At 44.4% G+C, this 17,477-nt stretch overlaps 1 protein-coding gene and 1 long non-coding RNA gene across 2 annotated transcripts in view; one reads left to right on the top strand and one right to left on the bottom strand.

Moving 5' to 3' along the window:
* The window catches only part of LOC125709725 (collagen alpha-1(IV) chain-like), a 198,732-nt gene that overhangs the window by 141,644 nt on the left and 39,611 nt on the right, over positions 1-17,477 (bottom strand). The window lies entirely within an intron of this gene.
* On the top strand, positions 13,188-16,706 carry LOC125709730 (uncharacterized). The gene is made up of 3 exons (XR_007382823.1): positions 13,188-14,336; positions 14,373-16,612; positions 16,685-16,706. It is a non-coding gene; the product is annotated as an uncharacterized LOC125709730 (long non-coding RNA).

Raw genomic sequence — 17,477 nt, 5'->3', positions numbered from 1 at the left:
AAACTGATCTCAGATCAGGTCACACATAGAGCTGTCAAGCTGATCTCAGATCAGATCATACATACAGCTCTGAAGCTTATCTCAGATCAGGTCATACATACAGCTCTTAAGCTGATCTCAGATCAGGTCAGACATACAGCTCTCAAACTGATCTCAAATCAGGTCATACATACAGGTCTTAGGCTGATTTCAGAACAGGTCATACAGAGATCTTAGGCTGATCTCAGAACAGCTGATCTCAGATCAGTTCACAAATAAAGCTCTTAAGCTGATCTCAGATAAGGTCATACATAAAGGTCTCAGGCTGATCTCAGATCAGGTCTTACATACAGCTCTCAGGCTGATCTCAGACATCTGATCTCAGATCAGGTCACACATAGAGCTCTCAAACTGATCTCAGATCAGGTCATTCATACTGCTCTCAGGCAGATCTCAGACAGCTGATCTCAGATCAGGTCACATATAGAGCTCTCAAACTGATCTCAGATCAGGTCACAGATAGAGCTCTCAAGCTGATCTCAGATCAGGTCATACATACAGATCTCAGGCTGATCTCAGAACAGGTAATACATAGAGCTCTCAAACTGATCTCAGATCAGGTCATTCATACTGCTCTCAGGTAGATCGCAGACAGCTGATCTCAGATCAGGTCACACATTGAGCTCTCAAACTGATCTCAGATCACGTTATACATAGAGCTCTCAAGCTGATCTTAGATCAGGTCATACATACAGCTCTGAAGCTGATCTCAGATCAGGTCATACATACAGCTCTCAAGCTGATCTCAGATCAGGTCATTCATACAGATCTCAGGCAGATCTCAGACATCTGATCTCAGATCAGGTCTTACATACAGCTCTCAAGCTGATCTCAGACAGCTGATCTCAGATCAGGTCATACATACAGGTCTTAGGCTGATCTAAAAACAGGTCATACAGAGGTCTCAGGCTGATCTCAGACAGCTGATCTCAGATCAGGTCACAAATTGAGCTCTCAAGCTGATCTCAGATCAGGTCATACATATAGCTCTCAAGCTGATCTCAGATCAGGTCACACATTGAGCTCTCAAACTGATCTCAGATCATGTCATACATATAGCTCTCAAGCTAATCTCAGATCAGGTCATACATATAGCTCTCAAGCTGATCTCAGATCAGGTCATACATAGAGGTCTTAGGCTGATCTCAGAACAGGTCATACAGAGGACTTAGGCTGATCTCAGAACAGCTGATCTCAGATCAGGTCACAAATGGAGCTCTCAAGCTGATCTCAGATCAGGTCATACATACAGCTCTCTGGCTGATCACAGATCAGGTCATACATATAGCTCTCAAGTTGATGTCAGATCAGGTCACACATGGAGCTCTCAAGCTGATCTCAGATCAGGTCACACATGGAGCTCTCAAGCTGATCTCAGATCAGATCATACATACAGCTCTGAAGCTAATCTCAGATCAGGTCATACATACAGCTCTCAGGCTGATCTCAGACATCTGATCTCAGATCAGGTCACACATAGAGCTCTCAAACTGATCTCAGATCAGGTCATTAATACTGCTCTCAGGCAGATCTCAGATCAGGTCACCTATAGAGTTCTCAAACTGATCTCAGATCAGGTCACACATAGAGCTCTCAAGCTGATCTCAGATCAGGTCATACATACAGATCTCAGGCAGATCTCAGACAGCTGATCTCAGATCAGGTCACATATAGAGCTCTCAAACTGATCTCTGATCAGGTCACACATAGAGCTCTCAAGCTGATCTCAAATCAGGTCATACATACAGATCTCAGGCTGATCTCAGAACAGGTAATACAGAGGTCTTAGGCTGATCTCAGAACAGCTGATCTCAGATCAGGTCACACATTGAGCTCTCAATCTGATCTCAGATCAGATCATACATACAGCTCTCAAGCTGATCTCTGATCAGGTAATACATACAGGTCTCAAGCTGATCTCAGATCAGGTCAGACATACAGCTCTCTGGCTGATCTCAGATCAGGTCATACATAGAGCTCTCAGGCTGATCTCAGATCAGGTCATACATACAGCTCTCAGGCTGATCTCAGACATCTGACCTCAGATCAGGTCACACATAGAGCTCTCAAACTGATCTCAGATCAGGTCATTCATACTGCTCTCAGGCAGATCTCAGACAGCTGATCTCAGATCAGGTTACACATAGAGCTCTCAAGCTGATCTCAGATCAGGTCATTCATACTGCTCTCAGGCAGATCTCAGACAGCTGATCTCAGATCAGGTCACACATAGAGCTCTCAAGCTGATCTCAGATCAGGTCATACATACAGATCTCAGGCAGATCTCAGACAGCTGATCTCAGATCAGGTCACATATAGAGCTCTCAAACTGATCTCAGATCAGGTCACACATAGAGCTGTCAAGCTGATCTCAGATCAGGTCATACATATAGCTCTCAAGCTGATCTCAGATCAGGTCATACATAGAGGTCTTAGGCTGATCTCAGAACAGGTCATACAGAGGTCTTAGGCTGATCTCAGAACAGCTGATCTCAGATCAGGTCATACATACAGCTCTCTGGCTGATCACAGATCAGGTCATACATATAGCTCTCAAGCTGATGTCAGATCAGGTCACACATGGAGCTCTCAAGCTGATCTCAGATCAGATCATACATACAGCTCTGAAGCTAATCTCAGATCAGGTCATACATACAGCTCTCAGGCTGATCTCAGACATCTGATCTCAGATCAGGTCACACATAGAGCTCTCAAACTGATCTCAGATCAGGTCATTAATACTGCTCTCAGGCAGATCTCAGATCAGGTCACATATAGAGTTCTCAAACTGATCTCAGATCAGGTCACACATAGAGCTCTCAAGCTGATCTCAGATCAGGTCATACATACAGATCTCAGGCAGATCTCAGACAGCTGATTTCAGATCAGGTCACATATAGAGCTCTCAAACTGATCTCTGATCAGGTCACACATAGAGCTCTCAAGCTGATCTCAAATCAGGTCATATATACAGATCTCAGGCTGATCTCAGAACAGGTAATACAGAGGTCTTAGGCTGATCTCAGAACAGCTGATCTCAGATCAGGTCACACATTGAGCTCTCAATCTGATCTCAGATCAGATCATACATACAGCTCTCAAGCTGATCTCTGATCAGGTAATACATACAGGTCTCAAGCTGATCTCAGATCAGGTCAGACATACAGCTCTCTGGCTGATCTCAGATCAGGTCATACATAGAGCTCTCAGGCTGATCTCAGATCAGGTCATACATACAGCTCTCAGGCTGATCTCAGACATCTGACCTCAGATCAGGTCACACATAGAGCTCTCAAACTGATCTCAGATCAGGTCATTCATACTGCTCTCAGGCAGATCTCAGACAGCTGATCTCAGATCAGGTTACACATAGAGCTCTCAAGCTGATCTCAGATCAGGTCATTCATACTGCTCTCAGGCAGATCTCAGACAGCTGATCTCAGATCAGGTCACACATAGAGCTCTCAAGCTGATCTCAGATCAGGTCACACATAGAGCTCTCAAACTGATCTCAGATCAGGTCACACATAGAGCTCTCAAGCTGATCTCAGATCAGGTCATACATACAGATCTCAGGCTGATCTCAGACAGCTGATCTCAGATCAGGTCATACATACAGATCTCAGGCTGATCTCAGATCAGGTCATACATACAGCTCTAAAGCTGATCTCAGATGAGGTCATAAATACAGGTCTTAGGGTGATCGCAGATCAGGTCACACATAGAGCTCTCAAACTGATCTTAGATCAGGTCATTCATACTGCTCTCAGGTAGATCGCAGACAGCTGATTTCAGATCAGGTCACACATTGAGCTCTCAAACTGATCTCAGATCACGTCATACATAGAGCTCTCAAGCTGATCTTAGATCAGGTCATACATACAGCTCTGAAGCTGATCTCAGATCAGGTCATACATACAGCTCTCAAGCTGATCTCAGATCAGGTCATTCATACAGATCTCAGGCAGATCTCAGACATCTGATCTCAGATCAGGTCTTACATACAGCTCTCAGGCTGATCTCAGACAGCTGATCTCAGATCAGGTCATACATACAGCTCTGAAGCTGATCTCAGATCAGGTCATACATACAGCTCTCAAGCTGATCTCAGATCAGTTCATTCATACAGATCTCAGGCAGATCTCAGACATCTGATCTCAGATCAGGTCTTACATACAGCTCTCAGGCTGATCTCAGACAGCTGATCTCAGATCAGGTCATACATACAGGTCTTAGGCTGATCTAAAAACAGGTCATACAGAGGTCTCAGGCTGATCTCAGACAGCTGATCTCAGATCAGGTCACAAATGGAGCTCTCAAGCTGATCTCAGATCAGGTCATACATATAGCTCTCAAGCTGATCTCAGATCAGGTCACACATTGAGCTCTCAAACTGATCTCAGATCAGGTCATACATATAACTCTCAAGCTGATCTCAGATCAGGTCATACATAGAGGTCTTAGTCTGATCTCAGAACAGGTCATACAGAGGTCTTAGGCTGATCTCAGAACAGCTGATCTCAGATCAGGTCACAAATGGAGCTCTCAAGCTGATCTCAGATCAGGTCATACATACAGCTCTCTGGCTGATCACAGATCAGGTCATACATATAGCTCTCAAGCTGATGTCAGATCAGGTCACACATGGAGCTCTCAAGCTGATCTCAAATCAGATCATACATACAGCTCTGAAGCTAATCTCAGATCAGGTCATACATACAGCTCTCAGGCTGATCTCAGACATCTGATCTCAGATCAGGTCACACATTGAGCTCTCAAACTGATCTCAGATCAGGTCATTCATACTGCTCTCAGGCAGATCTCAGACAGCTGATCTCAAATCAGGTCACATATAGAGCTCTCAAACTGATCTCAGATCAGGTCATTCATACAGCTCTCAGGCAGATCTCAGACATCTGATCTCAAATCAGGTCACATATAGAGCTCTGAAACTGATCTCAGATCTGGTCACACAGAGAGCTCTCAAGCTGATCTCAGTTCAGATCATACATACAGCTCTGAAGCTGATCTCAGATCAGGTCATACATAATGCTCTCAAGCTGATCTCAGATCAGGTTATTCATACAGCTCTCAGGCAGATCTCAGACATCTGATCTCAAATCAGGTCACACATAGAGCTCTCAAACTGATTTCAGATCAGGTCACACATACCGCTCTCAGGCAGGTCTCAGACAGCTGATCTCAGATCAGGTCAGATATAGAGCTCTTAAGCTGATCTCAGATCAGGTCATACATACAGCTCTCAAGCTGATCTCAGATCAGGTCATTCATACAGCTCTCAGGCAGATCTCAGACAGCTGATCTCAGATCAGGTCACATATAGAGCTCTCAAACTGATCTCAGATAAGGTCACACATAGAGCTGTCAAGCTGATCTTAGATCAGATCATACATACAGCTCTCAAGCTGATCTCAGATCAGGTCATACATACAGATTTCAGGCTGATCTCAGACAGCTGATCTCAGATCAGATCACATATAGAGCTCTCAAACTGATCTCAGATCAGGTCACACATAGAGCTGTCAAGCTGATCTCAGATCAGGTCACACCTGGAGCTCTCAAGCTGATCTCAGATCAGATCATACATACAGCTCTGAAGCGAATCTCAGATCAGGTCATACATACAGCTCTCAGGCTGACCTCAGACATCTGATCTCAGATCAGGTCACACCTAGAGCTCTCAAACTGATCTCAGATCAGGTCATTCATAGAGCTCTCAGGCAGATCTCAGACATCTGATCTCAAATCAGGTCACATATAGAGCTCTGAAACTGATCTCAGATCAGGTCACACAGAGAGCTCTCATGCTGATCTCAGTTCAGTTCAAACATAGAGCTCTCAAGCTGATCTCAGTTCAGATCATACATACAGCTCTGAAGCTGATCTCAGATCAGGTCATACATACAGCTCTCAAGCTGATCTCAGATCAGGTCATTCATACAGCTCTCAGGCAGATCTCAGACAGCTGATCTCAGATCAGGTCACATATAGAGCTCTGAAACTGATCTCAGATCAGGTCACAAATAGAGCTGTCAAGCTGATCTTAGATCAGATCATACATACAGCTCTGAAGCTAATCTCAGATCAGGTCATTCATACTGCTCTCAGGCAGATCTCAGACAGCTGATCTCAGATCAGGTCACATATAGAGCTCTCAAACTGATCTCAGATCAGGTCACACATAGAGCTCTCAAGCTGATCTCAGATCAGATCATACATACAGATCTCAGGCTGATCTCAGACAGCTGATCTCAGATCACGTCACACATTGAGCTCTCAAGCTGATCTCAGATCAGGTCATACATACAGCTCTCATGCTGATCTCAGATCAGGTCATAAATACAGGTCTTAGGGTGATCGCAGATCAGGTCACACATAGAGCTCTCAAACTGATCTCAGATCAGGTCATTCATACTGCTCAGGTAGATCGCAGACAGCTGATCTCAGATCAGGTCACACATTGAGCTCTCAAACTGATCTCAAATCACGTCATACATAGAGCTCTCAAGCTGATCTTAGATCAGGTCATACATACAGCTCTGAAGCTGATCTCAGATCAGGTCATACATACAGCTCTCAAGCTGATCTCAGATCAGGTCATTCATACAGATCTCAGGCAGATCTCAGACATCTGATCTCAGATCAGGTCTTACATACAGCTCTCATGCTGATCTCAGACAGCTGATCTCAGATCAGGTCATACATACCGGTCTTAGGCTGATCTAAAAACAGGTCATACAGAGGTCTCAGGCTGATCTCAGACAGCTGATCTCAGATCAGGTCACACATTGAGCTCTCAATCTGATCTCAGATCAGGTCACAAATAGAGCTGTCAAGCTGATCTTAGATCAGATCATACATACAGCTCTGAAGCTAATCTCAGATCAGGTCATTCATACTGCTCTCAGGCAGATCTCAGACAGCTGATCTCAGATCAGGTCACATATAGAGCTCTCAAACTGATCTCAGATCAGGTCACACATAGAGCTCTCAAGCTGATCTCAGATCAGATCATACATACAGATCTCAGGCTGATCTCAGACAGCTGATCTCAGATCAGGTCACACATTGAGCTCTCAAGCTGATCTCAGATCAGGTCATACATACAGCTCTCATGCTGATCTCAGATCAGGTCATAAATACAGGTCTTAGGGTGATCGCAGATCAGGTCACACATAGAGCTCTCAAACTGATCTCAGATCAGGTCATTCATACTGCTCAGGTAGATCGCAGACAGCTGATCTCAGATCAGGTCACACATTGAGCTCTCAAACTGATCTCAAATCACGTCATACATAGAGCTCTCAAGCTGATCTTAGATCAGGTCATACATACAGCTCTGAAGCTGATCTCAGATCAGGTCATACATACAGCTCTCAAGCTGATCTCAGATCAGGTCATTCATACAGATCTCAGGCAGATCTCAGACATCTGATCTCAGATCAGGTCTTACATACAGCTCTCATGCTGATCTCAGACAGCTGATCTCAGATCAGGTCATACATACCGGTCTTAGGCTGATCTAAAAACAGGTCATACAGAGGTCTCAGGCTGATCTCAGACAGCTGATCTCAGATCAGGTCACAAATGGAGCTCTCAAGCTGATCTCAGATCAGGTCATACATATAGCTCTCAAGCTGATCTCAGATCAGGTCACACATTGAGCTCTCAAACTGATCTCAGATCAGGTCACACATAGAGCTCTCAAGCTGATCTCAGATCAGGTCATACATACAGATCTCAGGCTGATCTCAGAACAGGTAATACAGAGGTCTTAGGCTGATCTCAGAACAGCTGATCTCAGATCAGGTCACACATTGAGCTCTCAATCTGATCTCAGATCAGATTATACATACAGCTCTCAAGCTGATCTCTGATCAGGTAATACATACAGGTCTCAAGCTGATCTCAGATCAGGTAATACATACAGCTCTCTGGCTGATCTCAGATCAGGTCATACATAGAGCTCTCAGGCTGATCTCAGATTAGGTCATACATACAGGTCTCAAGCTGATCTCAGATCAGGTAATACATACAGCTCTCTGGCTGATCTCAGATCAGGTCATACATAGAGCTCTCAAACTGATCTCAGATCAGGTCATTCATACTGCTCTCAGGCAGATCGCAGAGAGCTGATCTCAGATCAGGTCACATATAGAGTTCTCAAACTGATCTCAGATCAGGTCACACATAGAGCTCTCAAGCTGATCTCAGATCAGATCATACATACAGCTCTGAAGCTGATCTCAGATCAGGACATACATACAGCTCTTAAGCTGATCTCAGATCAGGTCAGACATACAGCTCTCAAACTGATCTCAAATCAGGTCATACATACAGGTCTCAGGCTGATCTCAGAACAGGTCATACAGAGATCTTAGGCTGATCTCAGAACAGCTGATCTCAGATCAGTTCACAAATAAAGTTCTTAAGCTGATCTCAGATAAGGTCATACATACAGGTCTCAGGCTGATCTCAGATCAAGTCTTACATACAGCTCTCAGGCTGATCTCAGACATCTGATCTCAGATCAGGTCACACATAGAGCTCTCAAACTGATCTCAGATCAGGTCATTCATACTGCTCTCAGGCAGATCTCAGATCAGGTCACATATAGAGCTCTCAAACTGATCTCAGATCAGGTCACACATAGAGCTCTCAATCTGATCTCAGATCAGGTCATACATACAGATCTCAGGCTGATCTCAGAACAGGTAATACAGAGGTCTTAGGCTGATCTCAGAACAGCTGATCTCAGATCAGTTCACACATTGAGCTCTCAATCTGATCTCAGATCAGATCATACATACAGCTCTCAAGCTGATCTCTGATCAGGTAATACATACAGGTCTCAAGCTGATCTCAGATCAGGTCATACATACAGCTCTCTGGCTGATCTCAGATCAGGTCATACATAGAGCTCTCAGGCTGATCTCAGATCAGGTCATACATACAGCTCTCAGGCTGATCTCAGACATCTGACCTCAGATCAGGTCACACATAGAGCTCTCAAACTGATCTCAGATCAGGTCATTCATACTGCTCTCAGGCAGGTCGCAGAGAGCTGATCTCAGATCAGGTCACATATAGAGTTCTAAAACTGATCTCAGATCAGGTCACACATAGAGCTCTCAAGCTGATCTCAGATCAGGTCATACATACAGATCTCAGGCTGATCTCAGAACAGGTAATACATAGAGCTCTCAGGCTGATCTCAGATCAGGTCATTCATACTGCTCTCAGGTAGATCGCAGACAGCTGATTTCAGATCAGGTCACACATTGAGCTCTCAAACTGATCTCAGATCACGTCATACATAGAGCTCTCAAGCTGGTCTTAAATCAGGTCATACATACAGCTCTGAAGCTGGTCTTAAATCAGGTCATACATACAGCTCTGAAGCTGATCTCAGATCAGGTCATACATACAGCTCTCAAGCTGATCTCAGATCAGGTCATTCATACAGATCTCAGGCAGATCTCAGACATCTGATCTCAGATCAGGTCTTACATACAGCTCTCAGGCTGATCTCAGACAGCTGATCTCAGATCAGGTCATACATACAGCTCTCAAGCTGATCTCAGATCAGGTCATTCATACAGATCTCAGGCAGATCTCAGACATCTGATCTCAGATCAGGTCTTACATACAGCTCTTAGGCTGATCTCAGACAGCTGATCTCAGATCAGGTCATACATACAGCTCTGAAGCTGATCTCAGATCAGGTCACATATACAGCTCTCAAACTGATCTCAGATCAGGTCACACATAGAGCTCTCAATCTGATCTCAGATCAGGTCATACATACAGCTCTCAAGCTGATCTCAGATCAGGTTATTCATACAGCTCTCAGGCAGATCTCAGACATCTGATCTCAGATCAGGTCACACATAGAGCTCTCAAACTGATCTCAGATCAGGTCATTCATACTGCTCTGAGGCAGATCGCAGAGAGCTGATCTCAGATCAGGTCACATATAGAGTTCTCAAACTGATCTCAGATCAGGTCACACATAGAGCTCTCAAGCTGATCTCAGATCAGGTCATACATACAGATCTCAGGCTGATCTCAGACAGCTGATCTCAGATCAGGTCACACATTGAGCTCTCATACTGATCTCAGATCAGGTCATACATATAGCTCTCAAGCTGATCTCAGATCAGGTCATACATAGAGGTCTTAGGCTGATCTCAGAACAGGTCATACAGAGGTCATAGGCTGATCTCAGAACAGCTGATCTCAGATCAGGTCACAAATGGAGCTCTCAAGCTGATCTCAGATCAGATCATACATACAGCTCTTAAGCTGATCTCAGATTAGGTCATACATACAGCTCTCAAGCTGATCTCAGATCAGGTCATACATACAGCTCTCTGGCTTATCTCAGATCAGGTCATACATATAGCTCTCAAGCTGATCTCAGATCAGGTCATACATATAGCTCTCAAGCTGATCTCAGATCAGGTCACACATGGAGCTCTCAAACTGATCTCAGATCAGGTCACACATAGAGCTCTCAAGCTGATCTCAGATCAGGTCATACATACAGATTTCAAGCTGATCTCAGACAGCTGATCTCAGATCAGGTCACATATAGAGCTCTCAAACTGATCTCAGATCAGGTTATACATATAGCTCTCAAGCTGATCTCAGATCAGGTCATACATAGAGGTCTTAGGCTGATCTCAGAACAGCTGATCTCAGATCAGGTCACAAATGGAGCTCTCAAGCTGATCTCAGATCAGATCATACATACAGCTCTTAAGCTGATCTCAGATTAGGTCATACATACAGCTCTCTGGCTTATCTCAGATCAGGTCATACATATAGCTCTCAAGCTGATCTCAGATCAGGTCATACATATAGCTCTCAAGCTGATCTCAGATCAGGTCATACATATAGCTCTCAAGCTGATCTCAGATCAGGTCACACATGGAGCTCTCAAACTGATCTCAGATCAGGTCACACATAGAGCTCTCAAGCTGATCTCAGATCAGGTCATACATACAGATTTCAAGCTGATCTCAGACAGCTGATCTCAGATCAGGTCACATATAGAGCTCTCAAACTGATCTCAGATCAGGTCACACATAGAGCTGTCAAGCTGATCTAAGATCAGATCATACATACAGCTCTGAAGCTGATCTCAGATCAGGACATACATACATCTCTTAAGCTGATCTCAGATCAGGTCAGACATACAGCTCTCAAACTGATCTCAAATCAGGTCATACATACAGGTCTCAGGCTGATCTCAGAACAGGTCATACAGAGATCTTAGGCTGATCTCAGAACAGCTGATCTCAGATCAGTTCACAAATAAAGTTCTTAAGCTGATCTCAGATAAGGTCATACATACAGGTCTCAGGCTGATCTCAGATCAGGTCTTACATACAGCTCTCAGGCTGATCTCAGACATCTGATCTCAGATCAGGTCACACATAGAGCTCTCAAACTGATCTCAGATCAGGTCATTCATACTGCTCTCAGGCAGATCTCAGATCAGGTCACATATAGAGCTCTCAAACTGATCTCAGATCAGGTCACACATAGAGCTCTCAATCTGATCTCAGATCAGGTCATACATACAGATCTCAGGCTGATCTCAGAACAGGTAATAGAGAGGTCTTAGGCTGATCTCAGAACAGCTGATCTCAGATCAGTTCACACATTGAGCTCTCAATCTGATCTCAGATCAGATCATACATACAGCTCTCAAGCTGATCTCTGATCAGGTAATACATACAGGTCTCAAGCTGATCTCAGATCAGGTCATACATACAGCTCTCTGGCTGATCTCAGATCAGGTCATACATAGAGCTCTCAGGCTGATCTCAGATCAGGTCATACATACAGCTCTCAGGCTGATCTCAGACATCTGACCTCAGATCAGGTCACACATAGAGCTCTCAAACTGATCTCAGATCAGGTCATTCATACTGCTCTCAGGCAGGTCGCAGAGAGCTGATCTCAGATCAGGTCACATATAGAGTTCTAAAACTGATCTCAGATCAGGTCACACATAGAGCTCTCAAGCTGATCTCAGATCAGGTCTTACATACAGCTCTCAGGCTGATCTCAGACATCTGATCTCAGATCAGGTCACACATAGAGCTCTCAAACTGATCTCAGATCAGGTCATTCATACTGCTCTCAGGCAGATCTCAGACAGCTGATGTCAGATCAGGTCACATATAGAGCTCTCAAACTGATCTCAGATCAGGTCACACATAGAGCTCTCAAGCTGATCTCAGATCAGGTCATACATACAGATCTCAGGCTGATCTCCGAACAGGTAATACAGAGGTCTTAGGCTGATCTCAGAACAGCTGATCTCAGATCAGTTCACACATTGAGCTCTCAATCTGATCTCAGATCAGATCATACATACAGCTCTCAAGCTGATCTCTGATCAGGTAATACATACAGGTCACAAGCTGATCTCAGATCAGGTCATACATACAGCTCTCTGGCTGATCTCAGATCAGGTCATACATAGAGCTCTCAGGCTGATCTCAGATCAGGTCATACATACAGCTCTCAGGCTGATCTCAGACATCTGACCTCAGAACAGGTCACACATAGAGCTCTCAAACTGATCTCAGATCAGGTCATTCATACTGCTCTCAGGCAGGTCGCAGAGAGCTGATCTCAGATCAGGTCACATATAGAGTTCTCAAACTGATCTCAGATCAGGTCACACATAGAGCTCTCAAGCTGATCTCAGATCAGATCATACATACAGCTCTCAAGCTGATCTCAGATCAGGTCATACATACAGCTCTCAGGCTGATCTCAGACATCTGATCTCAGATCAGGTCATACATAGAGCTCTCAAATTGATCTCAGTTCAGGGCATTTATACAGCTCTCAGGCAGATCTCAGACAGCTGATCTCAAATCAGGTCACATATAGAGCTCTCAAACTGATCTCAGATCAGAAAATTCATACAGCTCTCAGGTAGATCTCAGACATCTGATCTCAAATCACGTCACATATAGAACTCTCAAACTGATCTCAGATCAGGTCACACATAGAGCTCTCAAGCTGATCTCAGACAGCTGATCTCAGATCAGGTCATACATACAGCTCTGAAGCTGATCTCAGATCAGGTCACATATACAGCTCTCAAACTGATCTCTGATCAGGTCACACATAGAGCTCTCAATCTGATCTCAGATCAGGTCATACATACAGCTCTCAAGCTGATCTCAGATCAGGTTATTCATACAGCTCTCAGGCAGATCTCAGACATCTGATCTCAGATCAGGTCACACATAGAGCTCTCAAACTGATCTCAGATCAGGTCATTCATACTGCTCTGACGCAGATCGCAGAGAGCTGATCTTAGATCAGGTCACATATAGAGTTCTCAAACTGATCTCAGATCAGGTCACACATAGAGCTCTCAAGCTGATCTCAGATCAGGTCATACATACAGATCTCAGGCTGATCTCAGACAGCTGATCTCAGATCAGGTCACACATTGAGCTCTCAAACTGATCTCAGATCAGGTCATACATATAGCTCTCAAGCTGATCTCAGATCAGGTCATACATAGAGGTCTTAGGCTGATCTCAGAACAGGTCATACAGAGGTCATAGGCTGATCTCAGAACAGCTGATCTCAGATCAGGTCACAAATGGAGCTCTCAAGCTGATCTCAGATCAGATCATACATACAGCTCTTAAGCTGATCTCAGATTAGGTCATACATACAGCTCTCAAGCTGATCTCAGATCAGGTCATACATACAGCTCTCTGGCTTATCTCAGATCAGGTCATACATATAGCTCTCAAGCTGATCTCAGATCAGGTCATACATATAGCTCTCAAGCTGATCTCAGATCAGGTCACACATGGAGCTCTCAAACTGATCTCAGATCAGGTCACACATAGAGCTCTCAAGCTGATCTCAGATCAGGTCATACATACAGATTTCAAGCTGATCTCAGACAGCTGATCTCAGATCAGGTCACATATAGAGCTCTCAAACTGATCTCAGATCAGGTTATACATATAGCTCTCAAGCTGATCTCAGATCAGGTCATACATAGAGGTCTTAGGCTGATCTCAGAACAGCTGATCTCAGATCAGGTCACAAATGGAGCTCTCAAGCTGATCTCAGATCAGATCATACATACAGCTCTTAAGCTGATCTCAGATTAGGTCATACATACAGCTCTCTGGCTTATCTCAGATCAGGTCATACATATAGCTCTCAAGCTGATCTCAGATCAGGTCATACATATAGCTCTCAAGCTGATCTCAGATCAGGTTATACATATAGCTCTCAAGCTGATCTCAGATCAGGTCACACATGGAGCTCTCAAACTGATCTCAGATCAGGTCACACATAGAGCTCTCAAGCTGATCTCAGATCAGGTCATACATACAGATTTCAAGCTGATCTCAGACAGCTGACCTCAGATCAGGTCACATATAGAGCTCTCAAACTGATCTCAGATCAGGTCACACATAGAGCTGTCAAGCTGATCTAAGATCAGATCATACATACAGCTCTGAAGCTGATCTCAGATCAGGACATACATACAGCTCTTAAGCTGATCTCAGATCAGGTTAGACATACAGCTCTCAAACTGATCTCAAATCAGGTCATACATACAGGTCTCAGGCTGATCTCAGAACAGGTCATACAGAGATCTTAGGCTGATCTCAGAACAGCTGATTTCAGATCAGGTCACACATAGAGCTCTCAAACTGATCTCAGATCAGGTCATTCATACTGCTCTCAGGCAGATCTCAGATCAGGTCACATATAGAGCTCTCAAACTGATCTCAGATCAGGTCACACATAGAGCTCTCAATCTGATCTCAGATCAGGTCATACATACAGATCTCAGTCTGATCTCAGAACAGGTAATACAGAGGTCTTAGGCTGATCTCAGAACAGCTGATCTCAGATCAGTTCACACATTGAGCTCTCAATCTGATCTCAGATCAGATCATACATACAGCTCTCAAGCTGATCTCTGATCAGGTAATACATACAGGTCTCAAGCTGATCTCAGATCAGGTCATACATACAGCTCTCTGGCTGATCTCAGATCAGGTCATACATAGAGCTCTCAGGCTGATCTCAGATCAGGTCATACATACAGCTCTCAGGCTGATCTCAGACATCTGACCTCAGATCAGGTCACACATAGAGCTCTCAAACTGATCTCAGATCAGGTCATTCATACTGCTCTCAGGCAGGTCGCAGAGAGCTGATCTCAGATCAGGTCACATATAGAGTTCTAAAACTGATCTCAGATCAGGTCACACATAGAGCTCTCAAGCTGATCTCAGATCAGGTCTTACATACAGCTCTCAGGCTGATCTCAGACATCTGATCTCAGATCAGGTCACACATAGAGCTCTCAAACTGATCTCAGATCAGGTCATTCATACTGCTCTCAGGCAGATCTCAGACAGCTGATCTCAGATCAGGTCACATATAGAGCTCTCAAACTGATCTCAGATCAGGTCACACATAGAGCTCTCAAGCTGATCTCAGATCAGGTCATACATACAGATCTCAGGCTGATCTCAGAACAGGTAAAACAGAGGTCTTAGGCTGATCTCAGAACAGCTGATCTCAGATCAGTTCACACATTGAGCTCTCAATCTGATCTCAGATCAGATCATACATACAGCTCTCAAGCTGATCTCTGATCAGGTAATACATACATGTCTCAAGCTGATCTCAGATCAGGTCATACATACAGCTCTCTGGCTGATCTCAGATCAGGTCATACATAGAGCTCTCAGGCTGATCTCAGATCAGGTCATACATACAGCTCTCAGGCTGATCTCAGACATCTGACCTCAGATCAGGTCACACATAGAGCTCTCAAACTGATCTCAGATCAGGTCATTCATACTGCTCTCAGGCAGGTCGCAGAGAGCTGATCTCAGATCAGGTCACATATAGAGTTCTCAAACTGATCTCAGATCAGGTCACACATAGAGCTCTCAAGCTGATCTCAGATCAGATCATACATACAGCTCTCAAGCTGATCTCAGATCAGGTCATACATACAGCTCTCAGGCTGATCTCAGACATCTGATCTCAGATCAGGTCATACATAGAGCTCTCAAATTGATCTCAGTTCAGGGCATTTATACAGCTCTCAGGCAGATCTCAGACAGCTGATCTCAAATCAGGTCACATATAGAGCTCTCAAACTGATCTCAGATCAGATCATTCATACAGCTCTCAGGTAGATCTCAGACATCTGATCTCAAATCAGGTCACATATAGAACTCTCAAACTGATCTCAGATCAGGTCACACATAGAGCTCTCAAGCTGATCTCAGTTCAGATCATACATACAGCTCTGAAGCTGATCTCAGATCAGGTCATACATACAGCTCTCAAGCTGATCTCAGTTCAGATCATACATACAGCTCTGAAGCTGATCTCAGATCAGGTCATACATACAGCTCTCAAGCTGATCTCAGATCAGGTTATTCATACAGCTCTCAGGCAGATCTCAGACAGCTGATCTCAGATCAGGTCATACATACAGCTCTCAAGCTGATCTCAGGTCAGATCATACATACAGCTCTAAAACTGATCTCAGATCAGGTCACACATAGAGCTCTCAAGCTGATCTCAGTTCAGATCATACATACAGCTCTGAAGCTGATCTCAGATCAGGTCATACATACAGCTCTCAAGCTGATCTCAGAGCAGGTCATTCATACAGCTCTCAGGCAGATCTCAGACAGCTGATCTCAGATCAGGTCACATATAGAGCTCTCAAACTGATCTCAGATCAGTTCATACATAGAGGTCTTAGGCTGATCTCAGAACAGGTCATACAGAGGTCTTAGGTTGATCTCAGATGAGGTCGCAAATGGAGCTCTCAAGCTGATCTCAGATCAGGTCATACATACAGCTCTCAAGCTGATCTCAGATCAGGTCATACATACAGCTCTCATGCTGATCTCAGACATCTGATCTCAGATAAGATCACACATAGAGCTCTCAAACTGATCTCAGATCAGGGCATTCATACAGCTCTCAGGCAGATCTCAGACAGCTGATCTCAGATCAGGTCCCATATAGAGCTCTCAAACTGATCTCAGATCAGGTCACACATAGAGCTCTCAAGCTGATCTCAGTTCAGATCATACATTCAGCTCTGAAGCTGATCTCAGATCAGGTCATACATACAGCTCTCAAGCTGATCTCAGATCATGTCATTCATACAGCTCTCAGGCAGATCTCAGACAGCTGATCTCCGATCAGGTCACATATAGAGCTCTCAAACTGATCTCAGATCAGGTCATTCATACTGCTCTCAGGCAGATCTCAGATCAGGTCATACATACAGATCTCAGGTAGATCTCAGACAGCTGCCCTCAGATCAGGTCACATATAGAGCTCTCAAACTTATCTCAGATCAG

Source organism: Brienomyrus brachyistius, chromosome 16 (assembly GCF_023856365.1).
Source record: "Brienomyrus brachyistius isolate T26 chromosome 16, BBRACH_0.4, whole genome shotgun sequence".
Classification (NCBI taxonomy): domain Eukaryota; kingdom Metazoa; phylum Chordata; class Actinopteri; order Osteoglossiformes; family Mormyridae; genus Brienomyrus; species Brienomyrus brachyistius.
This window is presented reverse-complemented; position numbering and strand designations above follow the sequence as displayed.